Source organism: Charadrius vociferus, unplaced genomic scaffold (assembly GCF_000708025.1).
Source record: "Charadrius vociferus isolate BGI_N301 unplaced genomic scaffold, ASM70802v2 scaffold27, whole genome shotgun sequence".
NCBI classification, from domain to species: domain Eukaryota; kingdom Metazoa; phylum Chordata; class Aves; order Charadriiformes; family Charadriidae; genus Charadrius; species Charadrius vociferus.
Window position 1 is genome coordinate 847,535 of NW_009649173.1, and position 5,793 is coordinate 853,327.

General features: G+C 47.3%; 1 protein-coding gene across 1 annotated transcript in view; it reads left to right on the forward strand.

Annotated features, from left to right (window-relative positions):
- The first annotated feature begins 293 nt into the window (after window positions 1–293).
- Window positions 294–5,793, forward strand: part of C1QTNF8 (C1q and tumor necrosis factor related protein 8) — a 9,620-nt gene continuing 4,120 nt past the window's right edge. Inside the window, exon 1 of the mRNA XM_009888537.1 lies at window positions 294–600. The gene's annotated coding sequence lies outside the window, so the exon portion shown is untranslated. The remainder of the gene's footprint in view (window positions 601–5,793) is intronic.

A 5,793-nucleotide genomic window follows, 5' to 3' on the forward strand; every position in this document is an offset into this window, starting at 1 on the left:
AGCATCACTGCAGGGGCAGTTTCCATTGCTGCACCCCTTCAAAACGCTTTTGCCGCCTTTACAGCTCATGCACAAAAGCCAGGGCTTTTATTGTGGGTTTGGGTTTGTTTTTGTTCTCCTTTCTCCTGCCTAAAAAGATGCTGAAATCTCCCAAAGGAAAATTATTTCCATGTGATCCCAGCACTTTCTCTCTTGGCTGGAACATTGGATGTGGTTTTGGGTCTGTGGTTTTTTGATAGATTTTTTTTTTTTTATTCACAAATTTTTTGGTCTTCGTTTCCATCATTGCGAGAGGCACCGTGCAACCCCACAGACGGGCTGCGAGTCCTAAGGAAACTACAGCAGGACAAAAGCACAGCAACCCGGCACGAGTTGATGCAAGCAAAGAAACAAGAAAAAACTCCCTTGCTTTTGCAAACAACCTAGCTGCTGGGTTTCATAAGGAGCCGGACTGACTTTCAGTGTTTCATTTGGACTCCAGCTAGGAAGCTGCAGCCGCCACTGAGGACTGAAAAACCTGAATGAACAGCAGCTTTCATATTATGCATCGTGCGAAGCAACAGCAAGGAAAGTAAGAGACGGGGGGTTCTGAGTCACAAGGTAAGTTAAATGGATCTGAGTAAATTGGGAAGGGGGGGAAATACTATTGGTATAGGGAACAAAGTGTTCCCACCCTTCAGAAGCAGGTTGCTCGGGTGAGTCACAGAAAGAGGTGGTCTCTGCCTGCGCTGCTTCGTCTCGCTTTTTCCGCTTCACTGCAGCAGGTGAAATAAGTGCAAGGCCAGGTTACTGCTGAGCTGGCTTTAATTTGTTCCTACTAACACTCCTTGTTTTGTTAACCACCCTTCAGACTCTGGAACGATGCTTTCTTCTAGTCTGGCTTTGCCCTTGGCTGTGGCTGAGCAGTGGGATGGGGAGAGCGCCCCATCCCGCGTGGCTCTGATCTGATGTGGCCTCCGCAAGAGCCCCGGGCAGGAAAAAGCCATTTCCTGGCATCCTCTGCAGACGTGGAAACTTTCAGGGGACTCCGCTTCCCCAGCCTCCCCGGGGAACTGCGGCCGTTTGAAATGTGCTGCTTGTTCCTGAGCTGCGAGCAGGGGTTTGCTGGGACGGGACAGTCCTGTCGCTGCCAGCACCCATGTCCTGGTGCTCCCACCCACCCAGGCGGGACACCCGCCGCAGGGACACCTCTACCTGCTTTATTTCAGCACACAGAAAGCCGAGTTCCCGGAGCGGCTGAGTCAGCGGTGGCAAGTCACGGGAAAGCCGCCTTTCGGCTGGGAAGGGCGAAGGAGGGTTGGGTGCCATCCACTTTGTCAGCACGATTTGCTCTGTCGGAGAAGCTGCCCTGGGAATGACTTGCTGTAACTCGCCCTGCGCCCCAGCAGCGCCGGGCTGAATCACCGTCTGGGCTTGCTACAGAGACGGCACCGCTTTTAAGGAGCCACCCAGCCCAGGGCAGGGCCACCTCCAGGACACTGCGGGCATGTTCCTGGCGCCGGTGGTGCAAGCAGGGATGAGGAGAAAGAGGGAGGGAAGAGTTGTTTGTTTAGGCACCAGCAAACATCCTTTTGCTCCCTGTCTGCGCTGAGGTAAGTGTGATACCAGCCCCTGTCGCAGAGCAGGAAAGGCAGTACCACGCGAAGGTGCAGGTGGACCTTTCCACACAGGCACAGCCTCTCCTCCCACAGCGCCTGCACAGGGCGGGGGTAAATCCCTACAACCCCCCAGGTCTAAGCGTGTGCAGGTAATAGGAAGGGGTGTTTGCTTGGGATCCTCATCTCTTCCCATGCCTGACAGGTGAAATTGCAGCTGGAGAGAGCACGTGGTGACCGCACGAACTGCTGCTGCTCAGGGGCATGTACTAATGGGGATGAAGAAGTGGTGAAACATCACCGCTCCTCCCGGGACAGAGGAATTCGGGGCATTCACCCACACTGGAAATAGGCACACGCTAAAAAAGCACCAGAAAATAAAAAACAAACCAGATAATTAGAAACAGAGCTACCAACTCACTGACCAAAAGTTCAGCCAGGCCATTACAAATAGGGATGCGGCTAACATCCCTGGACCTCTCCGTGGCCGGATCCTGGCTCTGCCTCTGTTCCCACCCTGCTCACAACTCGCAGGGCTCAAACTGACCCGGCTGTCTCGAGCAGCGCTCCCAGCCCCTCTTCTGCTTCACCCCAGCGCGTTGGATAAACACTGCGGACAAGAGGGCGTTAACATCGGTCATCTGCAAACCACTGCAGACAGCGGAAATTTGTAAACCATGTTGCTTTTTGGCTTCCAAATATTCTTGTCTGCGAGCCCTTGAGTCACTTCATGGCTGCAGACGGGCTCCTGATGCTCAGCTCGAGCGCAGCATCTCTGTGGCATCGCATCGGAGAGGAGCTGCCCCACGCTCGGCTCTGGCACTGCGGGCAGAGGAATTGCTGAGCTGTGGCAGCTTTGCCTTGGAAAACACACAAGCTCCTTGAGTGTTTCGGGCTTTTCGGGCTTTTCTACAATAGGTTGCTCATGAAGAAATTTTAGATCCTCCTGGGGAAGAAAATAATAATAAAAAAAAAAATCCCGAACAAATCATTTCCAAGAGGAAGTCCAGTGTCCAGACAAACCCGTCCCTAACGATGCTTCGTTTCCTGCTGCTGGCGATGCAAGGAGGTCTGGAGCAGTGAGGAGGTCAAGGCTTGAAAGAAGACGAAAGGTAAAAAAAGCAGAACCGGAATATTTTCCATCTCTGGAATGATGCCGAGGTTCGAGGCTGACACATCCATGTGTTTTCCATCTCTGTGGCGCAAGAAAGGCTTTAGTCTTAACTTCTCTCTTGGGTTTTCAGTTAAGATTTGTCACTAATTAAAATGGGCAGTGGCTGATGTTGTCCTGTGCGCCATGAATTTAAAGCAAAGATAGTCATAGATTGCTTTTCCGAGTGAACCCCTAGGAGTAACAGGAAGGAAAAAGCAAGCAGAAGTACAAAGCGCAGCTCAGGGATCCAGGAGCAATTTCTTCCTCCTGAACTCTCAGTATCGCAGCCTGTGAGCTCAGCACAGTTGTTAGTGGGACTTATTCTTCGAGCATCCCTGCAAGGTAAGGACATACTTCCACTGTACCCAGTGAAAATGCGGCTGGGGTGGATTAAGGTAGATCTGTATCTTTGGCTTGACCTGTACACCCCATGGGGGCTGCCTGCGGCGCCAATGGACCAGACAAGGTTTGGCCAAGATGAGGCTTCAGGTTGCAAACCCCGCGTTGCTAACCACAGGGAAAAAACTTTTTCTCCAGCTTCCAGGCTGATTTGCTCTGCATTCTTGCTTTATTTTCTCTGTGTGCAGCGCAGGTAAGCTCTTTTTGCAAATATTATGGGGCTTTCTTATCATTTCTATTGCCCAGATGTGTTACTTCACACCAAAGTGTTAAAATTCTTCGGGTACGCAGAATCATTAAAAAGCTTTGCATGAGCCTCATGCACAAGCTGTCTACCTTGAGCTATAAGATTAAACTCAATCACGAACCAAAAAAATCAATCAAGGTGCTCTCTCCAGCTGTAATAGTGTCAAGAAAATATATTTAAATAACAAGTTGCACGCAAGAAGAAAGAGTCACATCATTTAACTCCCTGAACTGGAACTAATGGCTTCTGCCCTTCCCTAGCAAAGGTTTGTGGCATCTCTAAAGCCCTGCATGGGAGGAATTTGGCTTTTTTTTTTTTTGCTGGCAGACATTGGGAATGCCAGGTGTCATTGGAAAGCCAGCACTTTTGATGCAGGTTGTTCATAGCAGGTTAAAAAATGTGTAAATAAAAAGCTTGATGGATTATATTTTAAGTCAGGGTACATCTAAGATCAGCGCAGAGCAAAAATACGTTGTTTAATCGTCTGTTCTGCCTTGGATTGAGCATGGCAGATGACAGTGTCCCTGGTTTAGGCATTGCATCCTCACCAGGGCTGTGAGGCAGCAGTTAAAGGGTTCATTAAAGGGTTTGTATTTCCAGCTCTGGTTAGGAACACAGACACACCCTTTCAAAAGGGACTGAACAATGAGAGTATTTGAATTTAATGGAAGGAGACTGGTGTTTTCACCTGCTTTTTCTTCTATTTTTGGGCCAGGCAGAAATACCTGAATAAACAATCCCTTTCAGTAATATTTTAATCGTAGTCTTACTACTCAGACATTCAGAGGGGAAGAAAAGGGGCAGAAAAAGCAAACAGTCTTTCTAAGCTAAAGGGTGGTTTCAGTCAAAGAAACTTTTCATTACATTTAAACAGCTCTCCAACAATAACACATATTCTAATGTTATAATGAACACAACCACCAGACATCCTCATCACTGAAATTCACGGGAATTAACTGCCTTTTCATCAAGTTCTGATGTCTCATTTCATCATCCATACATTTTCTTTTTGTTTGCCAAAATATTGGCCGGAAGATAGATGGGCCCATTTGGCACATGCAGAATTTCTTCCTTTAGCATCGGGTTCACTTCACACTTGGTTGCCGGTTTCATCCTGGTTCCACTTGCAGAGGTTGGGGACTGTGCTGTGTTTCATGGCTTTGGAGTGAGGAGGCTTTGAAAGTCTTATGGGAAGGGCAAGTTGTTTATCTTGAAATTACCCATTGCAACCGAACGGGTTGTGTGCTCAGCCTTGTGGTGAGCTTTCTGCTCCACGAGCATTTTGCAAGAAGTGTCAGAAGCGTCAAAACAATTTACATTTTTCTACCTGTCGCCGCAAGCTTTTCGACTGAAATGTTTCAAACTCATCAAATGTCAATCACCTGTTTCAAGATGAACCCAAGCTAAAAGCAAAGCCAAAGAAGCTGAACTGAAAAAAGTGGTTTAGAGAGATGGAGGGATGAGACCTTCTTTTCCTCAGGTGAAATATTTATGGACTTCAAAGTTTCCAAAGACGTGAGACCATTTTTCCTCCCAGCCATTAGAATGTCTGCGTGTCTGTCATCATCTCTGGGTTTTTCTACTTGATAGGAAAAACAAGATTTCTGAATTGAACCAGGTTGCAATTTGCAGCTTCTGCATATGGAAGACAAAGACAATAACTTATACTTCCAGTTTTAACCTGTTGCTTTCAGGATGCTCCTGTCCATCCCTAGAGTGGTGTTGTGAAGGATGACCAAGGAGGAACATACTCAGTTTTGCAGCCTCAGGGTATTCGGTGCGGGACTAATGCATCATTTCAGGCACTAAGGAGCGTGTCGCATCCCAGCAGGGATCTGAGTGATGCGCGGGAGCGGCAGCCTCCCAGCCTGTGCTCTGGTGAGTCACGGCCAGAGCAGAGCAGAGCCGAGTTTGTTTTTTGCTGTCTTCTCAAGAAGATAAACCTGTGCAGCTGAAGTCAAATCCATCATTGCCACATTTGACAAAATAAGGTCACAATAATTATCTTTAAGGGAAAAAACAAATGGCTAAAAACAACTTCATGCTTTACTTCACAGGTCTTAAATTCAGAGCTTCATTCTTTTTCTATCTTTTTTTTTTTTCTAAGTCATCAGGTTTGACTTCTCCACCACCACAAGAGTTATATTTGCTTCTCTTCTGAAATTTGGCTCAAATCATTCTTTTCTCCAGATTGACATGATCTTATTATAAAGAAATCCTTACCAGGTTTGTTTCCTTTCCTGTTGCACATTTGATTTCTCTGGTTTGGTGTTTTTCCTTAACCTGATCTCCAGTTTTGTGCTGAATATCTTCCAAACATAATCCCATACTGCTGAATTAATTTTCCTTTTCTTGCAGTCCTCTCAGACTCCTTTCTCTCCACATCTTTCCTATTTCAC